Source organism: Peromyscus leucopus, chromosome 3 (genome assembly GCF_004664715.2).
Source record: "Peromyscus leucopus breed LL Stock chromosome 3, UCI_PerLeu_2.1, whole genome shotgun sequence".
NCBI classification, from domain to species: domain Eukaryota; kingdom Metazoa; phylum Chordata; class Mammalia; order Rodentia; family Cricetidae; genus Peromyscus; species Peromyscus leucopus.
In genome coordinates, this window is record NC_051065.1 from 60,598,344 (window position 1) to 60,616,144 (window position 17,801).

The window sequence follows — 17,801 nt, forward strand, 5'->3', positions numbered from 1 at the left end:
GCCTACAAGGCGGGGCCAAGAGAGGTCCCTGAAGACCCAAGATCCGGATGCGCTGCCTCTCTTGGTTCCCAGACCCTGGATGCTGGAAGTAGACCTAGCAGAGTTCTGCAGAGAACACCACCGAACTGCGCTACGTCTTTCCCAGACCCTACGACCTACCTATCCCTTCATTTGTAAGTTACGCCACTATATAAACCTCCCTTTTAACTACGTGGAGTGGCCTTAATAATTTCGCCAATAGTGAGTGAGTCTTAGGATCACTCAGACTATCTGGGTCATAGCAGGAGTGACTGACTGTGACCTGTATGAACTTCACAGTGAGTCCTCTGATGGTTCTTTCCTGGAATATGGGTTCTTTCTATAGCTATCTGCTCTGCCTTGGAAAAATCCAGAAAGAATTAGAATAAATGAAAGAAAAGCAGAAATGAATATGAGCAACAGCTTCTATTAAAAACAACAATTAAAAAAAAACTTAGCAGGGAACACCCAGACTTGAACTGGGGACCTTATTGGTTAGAGGCCTAACACTCTACCCCCTGAGCTATTCCCCCTGTCCTGTGATAGGGGTCTACTAATTACCTTTTATGTTCACATACAACATTCCTACAATATACTAGAAGTGTTAACTTATCTCCAGAGAGTTGGTAAGACTAGCTAGTACTGATTCCTCCTAGAGAGCTCCTTCTCCGGTCGTCAGTTCTAACTTGCTCACGTCTTCACACCCTTCCCTCTTTCTTCAGGCTGTGGGAACAGCACACATATACACACATACAATACTTCAGGGGCTCTAGAATTCACATGTCATGTTTCCTCATATTATACATATACCACAAAGCCTCAGGGGAAGGTAAAATGCCTATTTTCTTGAGGCACCTGAAATACCCACATCTGAACACATCTCTCCAGCCCAAGGACCCTAAGGGTGGTGGCAGAAGGGGGTGTGGCCTTCCCAGGTCTTGAGGGATAATAGAAGGAGTTCTGAAAACCATCAGGAGGACAACATAGAATGAGGAGCACAAAGGGCCTTTACGGAGACAGCACTACTGTGGCCTTTATCTCCACATGAATGTGTCCCCTTTTGCATATATTTGCACTTATATCAAAGTATCTTTCACAGTTATTTTTCAGAGTCAAATATTGTTTTAAAACGCATCATTAAAAACCTGCCAATGCAGCCTGGCAGTGGTGGCACACGCCTTTAATCCCAGCACTCAGGAGGCAGACGCAGGCAGATCTCTGTGAGTTCCAGGCCAGCCTGGGCTACCAAGTGAGTTCCAGGAAAGGCGCAAAGCTACACAGAGAAACCCTGTCTCGAAAAACCAAGAAAAAAAAAAAAAAAAACCTGCCAATGCTTTGTATAGTCCCCCTGGCACCCACAGGCAGCCAATTTCCACACTTTTGGTTGTTTCCTCTGGTACTTTAGCATCTGTGGGATTAAGTGAGTAGAGCTAGGTTGAAAGTAACCTAGTTTAGAAATCATTAGCATTCTTCATAGACAAGCAGGTCACTTTCCAATACATCTATACCTCAATTCTGAGTTAAATCCTTTGTGTTCTTGTGGTGAATAGTTAATAGTGAGTATGAATGCCATGTTAAGTAGGGCTAAGAATTTGTGTTGAACTGTTTGCTTTCCTGAGGGTAGTAGCAATCTTGCTTTATTTTTAATTGAGTGAAACTTCATATCGTTATTTTTACTTACTTATTTTTTATTTATTCTTTGTGTCTTTCACATCATGCCTCCCAATCCCACCCATCTCCCTCCCTACCTCAAAATAAAACAAAATAAGGGGCTGGAGAGATGGCTCAGCAATTAAGAGCACTAGCTGCTCTTCCAGATGACTTGTGTTCAATTCCCAGCACCCATGTGATGGCTCACAACTGTCTGTAACTCCACTTCCAAGGGATCTGATACCCTCACACCAATGCACATAAAATAAAATTAAATAAATTATTAAAAATAAATAAATAAAAATAAAATTTAAGAGATAAAAGGAAAGAAAAAAGGAAGAAGGAAGAAATCACATCATGGAAGCTGCAGTGTGACACAGTGAGTCACACAGTAAACCTCTTTATCCATAGATTTTTACATGCAGACGTTTATTGAAAAGAATCACTGGTCTGGTTCGAGGCCCCTGGTCTCTGCTGCACCATGGAAGCTGGACCCTCCCTGGGACTCTTCCTGGACATTCTGTTGCTGCCCTGGGTCCACAAACTGATCCCTCCCCTCCCCGTTTTCCAGCAGATCACAGATGGGGTGGATGTTGGAGTGGGCCAACATATAACCCTGGTTCTGGGTCTGGGTAGTTGCAAGGTTGACCAGCCCACCAGCTCTCCCCTGTCCTCACCACCAGGGTGGGCTCTCCAGGATTGTCCTGGCTACTTCACCCCTTGCAGCAAGGAGCAAGCAGTGGGGCCAGATCTCCAGCTGTCATGTATCCTCAGGGTTGGTTCTCCCACACCCATACCTTCAGAGCCAGCTCTACTGTGTTGCCCAGGTGAGATGTAGGGACCACTCTCCCAAGTGCTGCAGCTGATGAGGGCAGAGACAGCTCTCCCACCTGACTCAGGCGTTGATGGGTGACAAAGGGGGAGCATCTCTCCCTAGCCCATGCCACCTCAAGACAGATGAGTAATGGGGACAGCTCTCCCATGCTCACAACTTCGGGGTTGGCTCACCCACACCTCTGCCCACAGGGTTGGCTCTATTGTGCTGCCCAGGCAAGGTATAGGGCCTGCTCTCCCGAGTGCTGCAGCTGGTGAGGGATTGGGTCAAGTCCCCCACTGCTGTAGGTGGTGAGGAGAGAGGGGAGGAGGGCATCTTTCCCTGATCCATGCCACCACATGGCATACAAGAGGGGTGTGACCTGCTCTCCCATTCTCATGCCCTCAGGACCAGCTCGCCCCTGCCCCTGCCAACAGGGTCAGCTCTAGTATGCTGCCCAGGTGAGGTGTAGGACCCTCTCTCCTGAGTGCTTCAGCTGTTAAGGGGCAGGACCAGTTCTCCCTAGCGTTGCAGCCAGTGAGGGGTGCGGCCAGATGTGTACAGCCCTGTCCTCTCTGCCTTTGGTGGTATCGGGAGCCACAGATATCAACAGAGACCATGGCTGCATCAGAGCGTGAACCCAGACATGGGCCCCAGCAGTAGCCCAGGCCCAGATGTCACCTGGCCCTGGGTGGCAATGAGGCCGCTCACCTCAGCCCCTTCCTCACCTCTTCAGATATGCCTCTGTCCACAGGATGTCAACCATTTTCTCTCTCCCCCCCATATCACTCCATTGCTCACCACAGCAGTGCCTGTCTGGTGCCACGAGGAGCCGGGTGGGCCAGTGTTTTCTTCTCGGAGCCTGGTGCAGATCAACCCAGGCCCACATGTGGATCTCCTTGTCCTGCTTAGAGTGTCATGGCCCTGGGCAGGACCATGCTTCCTCATCACAAAGAGACCAGACCGTAAGAGTGCCCAACTGCCCCAAGCCTAGCTGGTGTGGAGGTGTTGCTGGAGACCTCTCGGGAGCCGGGGCTAGAAAGCACGGCTGCGATCCACTGAGCTCGACAGGCGCAGCTGCACGGTGTGGGGCAGAGGTGGTGCTCTTGCTTTATTTTCTTTAAATAGCTATGGTTTTCATGAACTTTGACATCTCTCTGCATCTTTTAGAACAAATTTCTACATGTGGGTCATCAGATAATGAACACTTCTATTCTTTTTTCTTTAGTACCCGGACTCACCCTCACCAGGGCATTCTCTCTTCCCACATCTCTCCCATGTGGTCCTCCCTTTGTGACATTTCTAGTCTTGAATCTCTCTCTCTCTCTCTCTCTCTCTCTCTCTCTTCTCTCTCTCTCTGTGTGTGTGTGTGTGTGTATATGTGTGTGTATGTGTGTGTGTGTGTGTGTGTGTGTGTGTGTGTGAGAGAGAGAGAGAGAGAGAGAGAGAGAGAGAGAGAGAGAGAGAGAGAGATGCAGATGCAGATGCAAAGTGGAAGGGACTTAAGGAAACACACCTGAGGCTGTCCTCTGTCCTCTGCGCGCACACACACACACACACACCAAAAGGAAGAAAAAGAAGGAAAGGAATGACTGTGTTGAAATAAGTGAACACAGGTGAGTGGGGTGGGACAGGTGTGAAGAGGACAGTCACTGATCAGGAGGGGACTTAATGAGCTCTGAGAGCAGGACCAGAGCGGCCACTGGCTGCAGTCCTAAGGCACTGTTAATATTTCTGGAACCACAGTAAGGATACAGAAGCCCTATGCTGGAGTCTGAGCAGCTGAACTCCTAAGTAATGACGTTAGAGAATTCTGGCAGGCCTCAGCCACGCTTTCAGGAAGAGACTCAGTAATGTCACTGTGTTTAGGTAGCATCTTTCAGGACTCTTTGAACTCTCTCCCTGGATGAGTTATTTTCACGTCGCTATAACAAACTACCCGACAAAAGCAAGCTAAGGAAGAGGGTTTATTGTGGCTCGCAGTCTGAGAGGCCAAAGAGGGAACATGAGGAGGCTGGACATGTTAGCTTCACAAACAAGAAGCAGAGAGAGATGCACGCTAATGCTCAGCTCACTATGGTGCTCCCACATTCAGGATGAGTCTTTCTGCCTCGGTTCAACCCTCTTAAACACTGAGAATAGAACGTGAGTGAAAGGAAGGAAGGAAGGAAGGGAGGGAGGGAGGGAGGGAGGGAGGAAGGAAGGAAGGAAGGAAGGAAGGAAGGAAGGAAGGAAGGAAGGAAGGAAGGAAGGAAGGATGCCATTGTCAAGTTCAACCTTGCAGGCCCAGCGCAGACCTAACCAATGAGAATGCCTGAGGATGGGATCAGGAAATAGGCACATATCACCAGACACCCAGACCATTCTAGAATTCACACACATTTGACAACTTTTAGCCTGCACTTCTATGTTGTACACCTGAAGAAAGACCAGGACAGACTAAGCTTAGAACATGATCTTGGTGGGACATAGTGGCACTCGCCTTTAATTGCAGCACCTGGGAGGCAGAAGCATGTGGATCTCTATGAGTTCAAGGTCAGCCTGGGGTACACAGTGAGTTCTAGGACATCTATAGCTACATAGTGAGAACCTGTCTCAAACAAATAAAACAACAGTGAAAACATGATCATGTTCTAAAACCATATTTCTAGTTCTGGAACATTCCATTGCCCCAATCAAGATAGTCTAGACTCCTTCCTGTCTCTTCTGACTGTTTGCCTCCCACCACTCCCCGTAAGGCCCCTCAACCCAGAGATAAAATGGGTCGAGCTGAGGGTGAACTGGTAATTTACTGCAGGACACTAAAGCCAACCTTCCTCAGAGGGTGTCTGGAGCTGGACTTGGACCTCTTGTCCTGCAGTCAAATGTTCGAACTGAGCTCTGCCCCCTGTCATTCTGGAAGTGCCTAGTAAATACCTTCTGAGTCACATTGCAAACCACACTCAGTACCCATACCCACATGAGCTGAAATTTGTCCTAACTCTCAGAAAGTTCTAACAGTATAAAAATGTTGCCCCACAGAAAGATAGTGTCCCTTGGTCCTTTTCCTCCATACGGCCCTTGCCCTTCCATTGGCCCCAGAAGCCTTCTTTGCACAACATCGCCTATCTCACCTATTTTTGGTTTTGTTTTACTTTATTTTGTTTGTCACAGTCAAAATTTATTTCAATGAAAACATTCAGACTAACGAAAATAGTACTGTAATTTCTTGTAATACATAAATATTTAGTGTAAAGTTTTGAAATCTAGATATCTAACTTTTAAGCAACATACCATATATTTCTCCAAAGCAATGTCTGTTTAACAAAACACAAGGCAACATTATCTGTGAACTGCCTTACTCTTGATAAGAACTAAATTATCACAAGCTATTCAGACCAAACAAACATAAATCTGTCTTTATGAACTCAGCACAGCCCGAAGTTACCTGAAGGAGTCTCTGGTGGGAGAGTACACCAATCACACTGGCCTTTGGGGAATGTCTATGGGGCATTTTACTGATGGCTAATTGACACAGGAGGGTCCAGCTCACTGAGGGGCACGCTCTCCAGGCAGGAGGCCCTGGGATATACAAGAAAGCTAGCAGAGCAGGAGCAAGAGAGCTTAGAAGACAGTTTTGCTGAGAGACATGCAGACAATAGAGGCTAGACTTGTGCAGTTTCAGAGGCAAGCAAAGACTCTGTCAGGGCCACTTGTATGATATTTTGGATTTAAGGATCTATGGTTGTAGTTAGCTGTAGCTAAGAGTCAGATGTGAATAAGAAAAGACCAGCATCTGGGGACTTGAGAGATGGTTCAGAGGATAAGAGCACTGGGTGTTCTTCTAGAGGTCCTGAATTCAATTCCCAGCACCGACATGGTGGCTCACAACCATGTGTAGTGAAATCAGGTGCCCTCTTCTGATGTGCAAGTGTACACACAGATACATAAAATAAATAAATAAATAAATAAATAAATAAATAAATAAATCTTTAAAATAAAGAAAGAGAGAAAGAAAGAAAAGACCAGCATCATCGTGGCATCCAGTTAGCTATGCACACTGGCCCACACTGTTTTCTATTAGTTCTAGAAAATAGGACCACACTTATTTGTTTAATATTTTAAGGGTCTATCTCTGTATTCCTGCCTTGCCTGCAACTCACTATGTAGACCAGGCTGGCCTCAAACTCATAGAAATCAGCCTGCCTCTGCCTCTCAAGTGCTGGGATTTAAGGAATTCATCACCATGCCTGGATAGGTTCAGACTTTTAAAAACTTATAGATGGATCTAAAGATGGCTCAATTGTTAAAAGCACTTGTTGCTCTTGCAGAAGACCCAGGTTCAGTTCCCAGTACCACATGATAGCTCACAACGGTCTGTAACTCCAGTTCCAGGGCATCTGACACGCTCTTCTGACCAACCTGGGCACCAGGCACACATGTGGTACACATACATACATGCAAGCAAAATGCTCACAAAGTAAAAGAAATAAATATTTTTAAAACCTTATTTCTTGTTTAGTTTGTTATTAGGTAGCTTCTCTATACAAGTGTGTTGTGTTTTGTAAGGAACTCGTGTAGCAAATGAGTGGACATACGTTTATTCACTTGAGTGCCAAGGAAGCCCATGGGTGAAGTGCATCGTGTTGTTTTCTAAAAGTGCAATGCAGATATGCACTTACCCACCATCAATGGGGCAGAAGGCACGTCACAAGCTCTGACATGCACAGGCAGTTATTCCAAATGGGAATAACTAACACAGTTGCTTAAAGAAAAAAAAAAGAACCAAAGCCAAGAAAAAAAAAAGTTAAAGAATAAGAATATCTCCTCTTCACAAAGACATAAGGTACAACACAAAATAAGACCTTTCATGAAAAAAACTGGTAAGAAGAGAGAAACCAGGCCACTTCAAATGAAGATCAGAAGACCAATTCCACCCTTTCCCAGGAAAATTAGTGGAGAAAAAAGAAGGATCAAGAAGAGGAAAAGAGTCGAGAAAGCAGTTGTCCCTGGAAGATGCTGGTGTGGTCTAGTTATCCCTGTTGCGAGTATAAGCATACACAGACACTGTTGACTGCAAAGGTTAAGAACGCAGGGGCTGAGTGGCACTGGCTGAGGAGACATCCAGGAAGCTCTGCAGTGCTCTTTCTCACCTCTGTGGTCCAGAGACCACTGGGAAGCTTTTCTGGTACGTGGGTCCCATTCAGGATATTCTGATTTAATTGGTCTGGGTGAGGCCTGGGAAAGAAACTTTTATAGACTCCTGAGGTGCTCCTAATGTGTATTTGGGGTTCAAAACCACCACATTAAAGCCTCACCATGTACTGGCTCTGGAAAAAGAAAATATATCCTAGTATCTGCTAAGGAAGAAGAACTTGAAATTCCAGCATCGATTTCACTGGCTAGAGCTAGTGGTGGGGCTTTGAAGACAGCTCAGTGGGAAAGGTGCCCTGCCCTGTGAGCACTAAAAACTGAGCTCAAATCTCCAGCCCCCGTGGAAAAAAAAACAAAAAAACAAAAACAAAGAAACCATGAAGAGGTATAGCATGCCTGATAACCCAGCACTGGGAGACAGGCACAGGAGGACAAAGACAGAGAGAATGGAGCTGGGAGGATTGGGGGGGCAGCTTGCTGGCCACCAGTCTAGTGAAGGTTCAAGGAAGGAGGATGGGGTATCCTACAGTCGACCAGTAAACTCCAGGTGCAGTACGAGACCATGTCTCAAAAACAAAGTGGGTGCCTACCCACTGATACACAAAAACCAGGGGGCACCTGGATTTGAACCAGGGACCTCTTGATCTGCAGTCAAATGCTCTACCCCTGAGCTATACCCCCTTCTACTCATATGGAGTCTAATTAACATCTTTTACTCCTAGAGTCACACCCACATCCCTTGTAACCTGTTTATTGGCATTACAGAATGGAGATCTCAGGCGCATCAATCCCGAGTTAAAGGAAACCGATCTTCTGCTGTGTACCAAAAGACAGGGTCACTCCCCTGGAAGTCTACAGCTGTGTCATCTCCACAAACCCCTAGGGCCAGCTACTACCTAGAGAAGCATGGACCTGTCTGCTAGAATGGTCCTTAGAGTCAAAGCCAGAGCCCACCATGATGGAGACCTATAAACAGCAACTATCGGACTGAAGTGTCTGTCCTGTCACACAGATGACAGTCAAGCCTGACCCACCTGCGCCCATACAGAGTCCATGGCACTTCCTACACAAGTGCAGGACTAGGATACACGAGGGCCTCTCCACTTTGCTCTCTAGCTAAAACAGAGAAGTGTGATGGACAACGAGCTCCTCAAAGAAACAGCCGAAGGCATCTCCCAGCTTGCAAAGGGACAGATAGTAGCATATAGATCAAGACCAGGAAATGCTACCAGCAATGAGTCCCATCTAACTCAGATCTGACGGCCAGTGGGCAAAGCCCTATCCCATCTAGAAAAAATGCACTTCCCTTAGTACCATTTTCTCTCTCTCTCTCTCCAACCCATATTTTTCTCTTAAGGAAGGAAATTTCTTCTTCTACCCACAGGCCTCCCTTGGCATCCTAGCCACCTTCTCATGAGGTGGCCCAGAAGCCTCTCCTCTGCTTGCCCAGCCTGAGAGACAGGGGGATGCTGCCTTCTGCATGGAATTCTATGGGGCCATTGAAATTATCTGGCTCTCTCCCATCAGCAACAGGTTACACTGCCAAGCACTGTGGAAAGGACCTTTGAGGCTGTAAAAGTTCAAAGAACTCCATGGAAGCAGGGGCAGGGGAGGAAGGCTGCCATCTGTGGCCGGGAATTGAGGGCTGAGCAGTAGACAGCTTGGGGGTCCAGCACTGTGAGAAGTGTTTCCTAGGGCACAGCCTCGAGCCCCACAGATGGGAGCAGTAAGTAAAGCTACAGCCTGTGTCACACCTGGAAGGAGGAAGAGCAAGGATCTTAAGGAGGGACAGGAGAAAGAAAACCAACCGTGGGACCTGAAGCTGACTGATGCATTCAGGACCTGTGTTTGCAGTTTTAAGTTGGAGCCTGTGTAATGCTACAGGCCCCTGGGAGGGGGGCAGGAAGGGGGAGAACAAGGGAATCTGTGGCTGTTATGTAGAACTGAATAGTATTGTAAAATAAAATAAAATAATAATAAAAAAAACAATGCTACAGGCCCCTGACTTTTTGGGAATAAAAGAAACATTTTAAAAATTTATATTATTTTATGTATAGAAATGTTTTGCCTGTATATGTGTCTGTGCAAAGTGTGTGTGTGTGTTGCCCACAGAGGCCAGAAGAGGACATTGGATCCCATAGAACTAGAGTTACAGACAGTTGTTAGCTACTATGTAGGTGCTGGGAATTGAACTCAGGTCCTCTGGGAGAGCAGTCAGTGCTCCTAACTTCTGAGTCATGTCCCAGCCCTGAAGATGATTTTTATCTGCAGTCACCCAGCTGTGCAATAGAACATCAGAATTACCAGAATTACTTTCTCCTAATGGTACCTACTCATGACGTGAAGTCATTTTAAGATGGCTGCCTTAACTGACCTTTTTCTTTATGGTAATGTGTACTCTTTGTTCAATTTAAGCATCTCCTTTTTAATTTCCTGTATTACTCCCCTAAACCTTGTTGGGTTGACTGCCACTTTGTTTCTTTTTTTTTTTTTTTTTTCTTGTGGTTTTTTGAGACAGGGTTTCTCTGTGTAGCTTTGTGCCTTTCCTGGAACTCCTTTGTAGCCCAGGCTGGCCTTGAACTCACAGAGATCCACCTGCCTCTGCCTCCCAAGTGCTGGGATTAAAGGTGTGGGCCACCACCGCCCAGGATGCCACTTTGTTTCAGAACTGTCTTTAGTATGTAGTGTGAGGCAGAGGTCTGGATTCATAGGCTTCTTTCCTTTCTATATGGGCCCGATTGCCAATTCCCTTTGTTGAACAGGTCCACCTTCCTCAGCTACCTCAGTTTCTCCAGTGCTCAGCAAACTGCCTTTGCCATTAACCATTTGTCTGTATCGATTTTTTTTGTCACTGTCACAAATACCTGGAGAAACCATTGGAAAGATGAAAGGCTTACTTTTACCAGAAGGCACCATGCAAGCTTCCAAGGGGATGGAAGCAACCGATAGTCCTACCTACCTATGGCATCTACGAACAATGACCAGCATGGCACAATAACTCTAAAAGTACAACAGTGGCAATAACCAACAGCTCTCTAAATGGACTTACATCCAGCTCTACAAAAGGGAACTTATTCTTGTTACTGGAGACCCAGCCAACTCCCTGGGGCCAGAGAAGTCATGGATCTCATATGAGAACCTAAGAATGCTACTTTACTAAACTAGCACAATCCCTGACTATGTTCTAAATATTTATCCTTATACCCACAAGTAAGTGCAGTTCTCACCCCGCATCAAGAAAACTTCTACTTGCAACAGACAGAGATCATTACAGAAAACTACTACTGATCAAAATCCAGAGAACAGGAGACTTGTGCTGCCCAGTCCCAACTGATATGTCTACAGCACAACTCTTGCACCTAAGACTCAGGGATCATTGCAGAAGGGGAGCAGGGCGAGATTATAAAATGCTGTGAACAGACTTTGTACACTTAAGCATGTATTACTCTCATTGGTTAATAAAAAAAAGCTGACTGGCCAATAGCTGGACAGGTAGAGGTTAGGTGGGAGAGCCAAACTGAGAGGATGCTGGGAAGAATAAGGGTGGAGTCACCAGAGTCATGAGTCAGATGCAGAAGAAGCAACATGGAAAGTTCATAGATGAGGTAAATGAGCCTCAGGGCAGCACATAGATTAATAGTAATGGGTTAATTTAAGTCATAAGATCTAGCTAAAAAAACAAGCCAAAGCTATAGGCCAGGCATTTATAATTAATATTAAGTCTCTGTGTGGTTATTTGGGAACTGACTGGCAGGATAGAAAAGTCTGCCTACAGTAAAAGCCAGAGGAATAGGAAGTTTGCTGTGAGATTTTGTCTCCTAGAAATGTCAGTGAAGTTATGTCCATGAAGTCTCATCACCGTGGCTGCCTAAACAAGACCTGAACAAGGACAACACCAACAGACATGATAACATGGAAGGGGGAATCTCACAAGGCCTCAACCCTAGACAAAGAACTATAGACAACTAAGGAATGATGAGAGCAGGAGAAATAGTCTTCCTTCGGGAATATAACACTAGTCGGTTATCCAGTACCGAATAGTGAGCTCTGAACTCATATATATACAAGTAATAGCATATGTGTATGGAAATGGGGCTGGCTTAAGAAACCCACCCTGTCCCTGGAGCCCAGAAATAGGGAAGAAACACACCCTGGGTCTGGGACCTGAGCCAGAGAAAGAAACACTTTATCCCCAAGCCCAGTACCAAAGAAACACACTTTGTCCCTAGAATTAGAGCCAGTGAAAGAAATAAGCCATGGTCTTAGAATTAGAGAGAAAGGTTAAAAAGGCCAGTGAAAGAAACACAGTTTGGCTCTGAAATCAAGGCCATCTCTGCCCCTAATCCAAAACTAACCAATCCCTAAGCAAGGAAAAAAAATAAATAACAAACCCTGGACAGAAAATCTTCTCCCTGGAGAAACTCCACCCTCAAGAGATCCTATATAAACCACCCTGCCTATTCAGTTGCAGGCTGTTCTCTCCCACCCTGGTAGAGGCAGCTACTTTCCTGGACTCCTCCTTCCCAAATAAATCTCTTTCTCAAAAGAGTTTTGGGTGTAAAGATCTTCATTCGCTGGTGCAGAGAAGAAGAACCTTGCTAAGACGTCCCTTAGTGGACTGAGCAGAAAAAGACTTGCAGAGACATCCTCCCTTAGGGGACTGAGCAAGGTGGAGCAGAGAAAGTAACAACTTCTCTTCACCAGAGCCGGAGGAGATTGCTACATTTCTGCGGGGTTTCCCCTTTAGCAGAGTGAAGCAAAAGAAGCAACATCTCCAGCCGAGAAGCCGCAGGGTTCCTCTGGAAAGCCTCCTTAAGTGGGGGCTGAGTAAAGGTCAGCTGTAGTGGCTCCCCGGGAGAGGAGCGGCATTGCTATATCCTGCAGAGACCATCCCCCACCGCACCCTAACTCCAGGTGTAGCCTGACTCCCAAACAGTCAGGATACCTTCCGCTCCAGGACTGAGCTGTCCCATCTCAGCTCCGGTTGCCAGAGCTGTCCCAGAAGCTCAAGGTGTTGCCTGAGTCCTGAACCGTCAGGATACCTTTTCCCAGAGCTGAAACACACTCGCCTACAATATGGGCTGAGTAGGTTATATTTAGAAGTGTGTGTGTGTGTGTGTGTGTGTGTGTGTGTGTGTGTGTGTATGAACCATTAAAGAAAAGGAGGCTATAATTTGAGAGAGAGCAAGGGGGTATATAGGAGGTGTTGAAAGAAGGAAAGGGAAGGAGGGAAATTATATAATTATATTATAATTTCAAAAATTAAAAAATATTTTAAAAGCACTTCAGTAATCTACTTCCTTCAGCTAGGCCCCACCTCTTGAAGTTTTTATTGCCCCCAACATAGTTTCACTAGCTGGGGGGTGGGGGAGGAGGAACCAAGTCTCCATCACATTAATTCACCCTTCAGAACATTTCACATTCAAACTACACAGACACAGAAAGGAGTCTTTCTAATGAGTCTAGCCTCGGCCTTTGAATTTCTGCCCAGCTTTGTGAGAACCCCACACTTCCTTCCTTTCTCTTGAATGAATGAGCTTTGAGCTCTGGTTCAACACATCCTTCTATACTTTATCTAAGACCATTCTTGTTTTTGGCTACTGTACTTATATGTTTTAGGAACCATTTGTCCAGTTAAACGCACACAAGCACACACTTCCAGTATTTTTTATTAGCCTGCATTGGTGTTTTAGACAAATGCAGGGAAAATCTACATAATTCTGATAACTAGGTTTCTAACCCCCAAGTCATCTGTCCTCTCAGAATTTGTTTCATCAATTTCTTCTCATACTTTTGCAACTGCAGAAATTTTTGCTCATCTTTAGTTAGGAGGAATGACAGCTAATCTTATAGATTTGATTAGATTTAAAATCACCATGGAAACAGACCTCTGGTATTCATGGAGGTGATTCCAGAAAGGTTTAAACTGGGGAGAGAAGACCCAGCCTGAAGGCAGGGTGCACTAACCCACGGGCTGGAATCCTGGACTAAATCAAAAGGAGAAAGGGAGCTGAGCACCAGCATCCGTCTCCATCTGTTTCCTGACTGCAGAAGTAACTTGACCAGCCATTTATGCTTCTGCCACCAAGCCTTCCTCACCATGATCGACTGTATCCCATTTACAACTGCAAGACAAAATAATCCTTCCTTGAGTTGTAGTTGCCAAGTATTTCTCAAAACAATAAGGAAATTAACTAATATGGAAGGTTGACATTTTATGTTATTTTAAATGGAATTTCCCCCTTTTCCAGTTTCTTGCTGGTACACTGCAATATCATCATTGATCTAATAATTTCAATTTTAAATCCAGAAACATTGCTGAACAGCTAATAACCCTAATTGGTGTGCCTTTGATATCTTTTTAAGTTCTACATATGCAATCATATTGAAATGACTAAGGTAACACTATCATGTCCTGACTCCATTTTGTGTCTGCTTAGACACTTTTCAGCTCTCTACACCCCTAAGATCCAAGTCTGCCTTGGCAACACATTTGGGATTTCCAAGATCCTGATCATGGTCCAGATGTATTAGCTAAAATAATGTTTATAGAAACAAACATAAACTAAAATAACTGAAAAGGATATAAGTCAAAATTAGTTGTTATGTTGTGTCTGAAATAACTGCTGTGCTCTGCCAAAACAAATGTTGCAGAGACTCCGACTGCAGCTCTAAGACGGATGTAATTGTGGGCTTTACCTTTCAAAATGCTGCACCACTGAGCTTCGGCACCAAGAGGCTGAGACTCTAGCTCACTCTTGATTGCCAGACAAAAATAAAGGATGTGTTCTAATTTGGCCTTATATATGTGGTGGTCTGCAACTTTCTCACCCATACTGTAATAATTTCATCTTCAAAAAAACCAGTATTCTCCCCTTAAAACCGTATATTTTGTTTATTTTTTTTTTATCAAATGCCTTCCTCCCTGGCTAAGACCCTCATTTATCAAAGATCAGATGTAGTTACAATGAGTATTTTTATCTTGTTTTGAGTTTCAGTGGAAAACTTTCAACACCCCACCATTAGTAGGATTTATTTTATGTTCAGAGAGATTCCTCAGAGCACACTAAAGAGGTAAAGTGCTTGTCCTAATCAACCAAAACCATTTTGAAACCATGAACATGTATTCATTCTTTCCGAAGGCTTTCTCTTCTGTTTTAATGATATGTGATTCTTCTGTAATCTGGTGTCCCAGTGTGGGTTGTTCCAGAAATAGAGCTTGTCAGTTTGTGAGATGAAGAGAGGAACCACTTGTCTGGGGTGGGTGAATCACAGACTCAGAGAAGGCACCATTTTAAAGGCAGCTTTATTCTTCAGCAGTGTAAGACGTCGTTTCTTTCTGAAATATTTGGCATGACAAGTGCTGCAACTCCATGTGCATGGGGGTTTGATGCTGTGCCGCTGGAGCCCTCTCTTCCTTTTTCTGGTCTGGATGATCCGTCTTTCAAAGACAGTGATGTGCTGGAGGCTCTCACCATTGTTGTGTCTCAGCCTATCCAACTCTTTACACCTAGTAGTGTTAGTTTTATGAAATCAGGTGCATCACGAAAACATTTGGGAGAAGAAACCATTGCTTGTTTTATATTATAGAGGTAAATTTGTAGTGAGGCAAGCTTGGTGGCTTCTAGGAGCCACAGTTGAATAAATACCCACAGCAACGTTTTATAGACATGTTGAGCATGGTTACATGGGTATAAGGCACTACTTAGACCTCAGTCATCATCAGGGGGTATAGCTCAGGGGTAGAGCATTTGACTGCAGATCAAGAGGTCCCTGGTTCAAATCCAGGTGCCCCCTACTATTCTATTATTCTCATTATTATTGTTTAGTTACTAAGGTCAAGTGCTGAAAATTCATTGTTTATTCTAATCCTAAATCTTAGGATACTCAGCTTCCTAAAATCTCAGAGAAAACTCAGAGTGACTTAAAACTGCACTTGGGAGGCAGAGGCAGGTGGATCTCTGTGAGTTCGAGGCCAGCCTGGTCTACAAAGTGAATTGCAGGAAAGGTGAAAGCTACACAGAGAAACCCTGTCTCAAAAAAACAAAAAACAAACAAACAAACAAAAAACAACAACAACAAAACCTGTGCCATTGAGTACCACAGGCCCAGAACTGTAAGTTCCTCCACCCTAAGCTTTTTGTTTCACTTACCAAATTTAATTTTTTTCCTTATAAAGTGTGTGTGTGTGTGTGTGTGTGTGTGTATTGGGCAAGGATATATATATATATATGTATATATATATGTATATATATATATGTGTGTGTGTGTGTGTGTATACACACACACACACACACACAATACACACACACATATTAAGGCCATAGGACAACTCAGATATTATTTCTCAGGTGTCATTCCCTTTTTTGCTCTTACTGGCCTAGAACTCACCAAGTAGGCGAGGCTGGCTAGTTAGTGAGCCCCAGGGACCAGTCTGCCTTCATCTTCCCAGAGCTGGTATCACAGCACATGCCACCACGTCCAGCTTTGTCATGAGGGTTCTGGGGACCAAACTATCCTTGCATAGCCTCAGGGACTTGACCTATCTGAGGCATCCAGAGAATGAAGAAAAGACAAATACGGCTACTTTTCTATTGCTGCAGTAAAACAACATGGCCAAGGTAACTTATAACAGAAAACATTTAATTTGGCTTACATTTAATTTGACTACTCTAACCTTTTACAGGGTTAAAGTTCATGATGGCAAAGTGAAGAAATAGCTCAGAACTCACTATTGATCCACACACAACCTTGAAGCAGAGAGATGTAACAAGTCTTTTTCTGTCCCTCCAGCCAGCTCCCAAATAATGACATGGAAGACATTTTATTAATTATGAAAGTTCAGCCTATAGCTTGGTCTTGTTCCTAACTAGCTCTTATAACTTAAATTAACCCATTTATATTCATCTACACTCTATCATGTGGTGTTATCTCTCTTCCATCTTGCACCTCCGGTTTCCTCTCCATGTCTCCTGGCATCTCCTGCATGCCTAGATTCCTCCTCTTCTTCTTTTCTCTCCCTGGAAATCCCACTTACACCTCCTGCCTAGCTATTGCCTATTCAGCTTTTTAATTACACTAATCACAGCAATACACCTTCACACAGTGTACAAATATCCCACAACGAGACACACACACAAGGCCCACTCCCAGTGACACACCTCCTCCAACAAAGTCACAGCTCCTAATCCTTCCTAAATGGTCCACCAACTGGGGACCACATATTCAAATATATGAGGGTCATTCTCATTCAAACCAGCACACCTAGCAATCACAATATCAGTTAGAACAGATCATAGACAAAATGTATTATTGGAAATAGTGTTACTTCTCAAAATTAAAATGAACAATTCTCTGGGGAAAATACTACAATGCTAAATTTCTATGCACAGGCCACCAAATACATAAAGGTAGAAATAGACAAACACATATTCTTGAGATTTCTATCACAGCTCAATAATCAATGGTTCAAAAGACAAATAGATGGCAATATATAAAAGGCATAAACAACACAATCAATATGCTTGGTTTAATCTCTAATTAGATCATTACCACCCATATTAGAATATGAACACTCTTCTGAAGGAAATACCAAACATTTAAATGTTTCTTGCTTTACTAGCCACAAAATAAGTCTCAGAAAATCCTAGCAGGTACGTACAACCCCTGGCCCACAATAGCTCTGGATGCAACTCAACACAAAATAATAAGCGTACTTAAAACCTTAGGGGAGTTTTTTTGTTTGTTTGTTTGTTTGTTTACAATTTTTTGTAACTCCATTGTGTGGTAAACTTTATTACAATGTCAAATTTTTGGACACACCCATTACAGTCAACATCACAGTCTCTGAATATAGGGCAAATTTTAAAAACTCCTAACTTCTATAAGAACCTCATCATGGGAAATTCAGAAGTCTTTCTAGGTGACCTCATGGATGGAAAAGAAAATCATAATGTAAATCGGAAACTATTTTCAATTCCAGCCATTTTTCATATGGGGAAATGGACAGCACAGTTTACCACTGACAGAAGCTAGCTGTTTCGTGTAAGCAAGACAGCTGGCTTAGTGCTCCAAAAGCCAACTTGTTGGATGGCCAGGAACCAAATGCCAAAAATGCAGAAAGCTAAGCCCCTGAATACCAATTCACCGAACAACCTATCTGAATTACTGAGGCTTCTTAAATGCA

At 44.2% G+C, this 17,801-nt stretch overlaps 2 non-coding genes across 2 annotated transcripts; one reads left to right on the top strand and one right to left on the bottom strand.

Moving 5' to 3' along the window:
- Positions 1–8,224: 8,224 nt before the first annotated feature.
- On the bottom strand, positions 8,225–8,296 carry Trnac-gca. Its single transcript has one exon. It is a non-coding gene; the product is annotated as a tRNA-Cys (tRNA).
- A 7,044-nt stretch (positions 8,297–15,340) lies between these two features.
- Positions 15,341–15,412, top strand: Trnac-gca. The gene has a single exon. It is a non-coding gene; the product is annotated as a tRNA-Cys (tRNA).
- Positions 15,413–17,801: the final 2,389 nt, after the last annotated feature.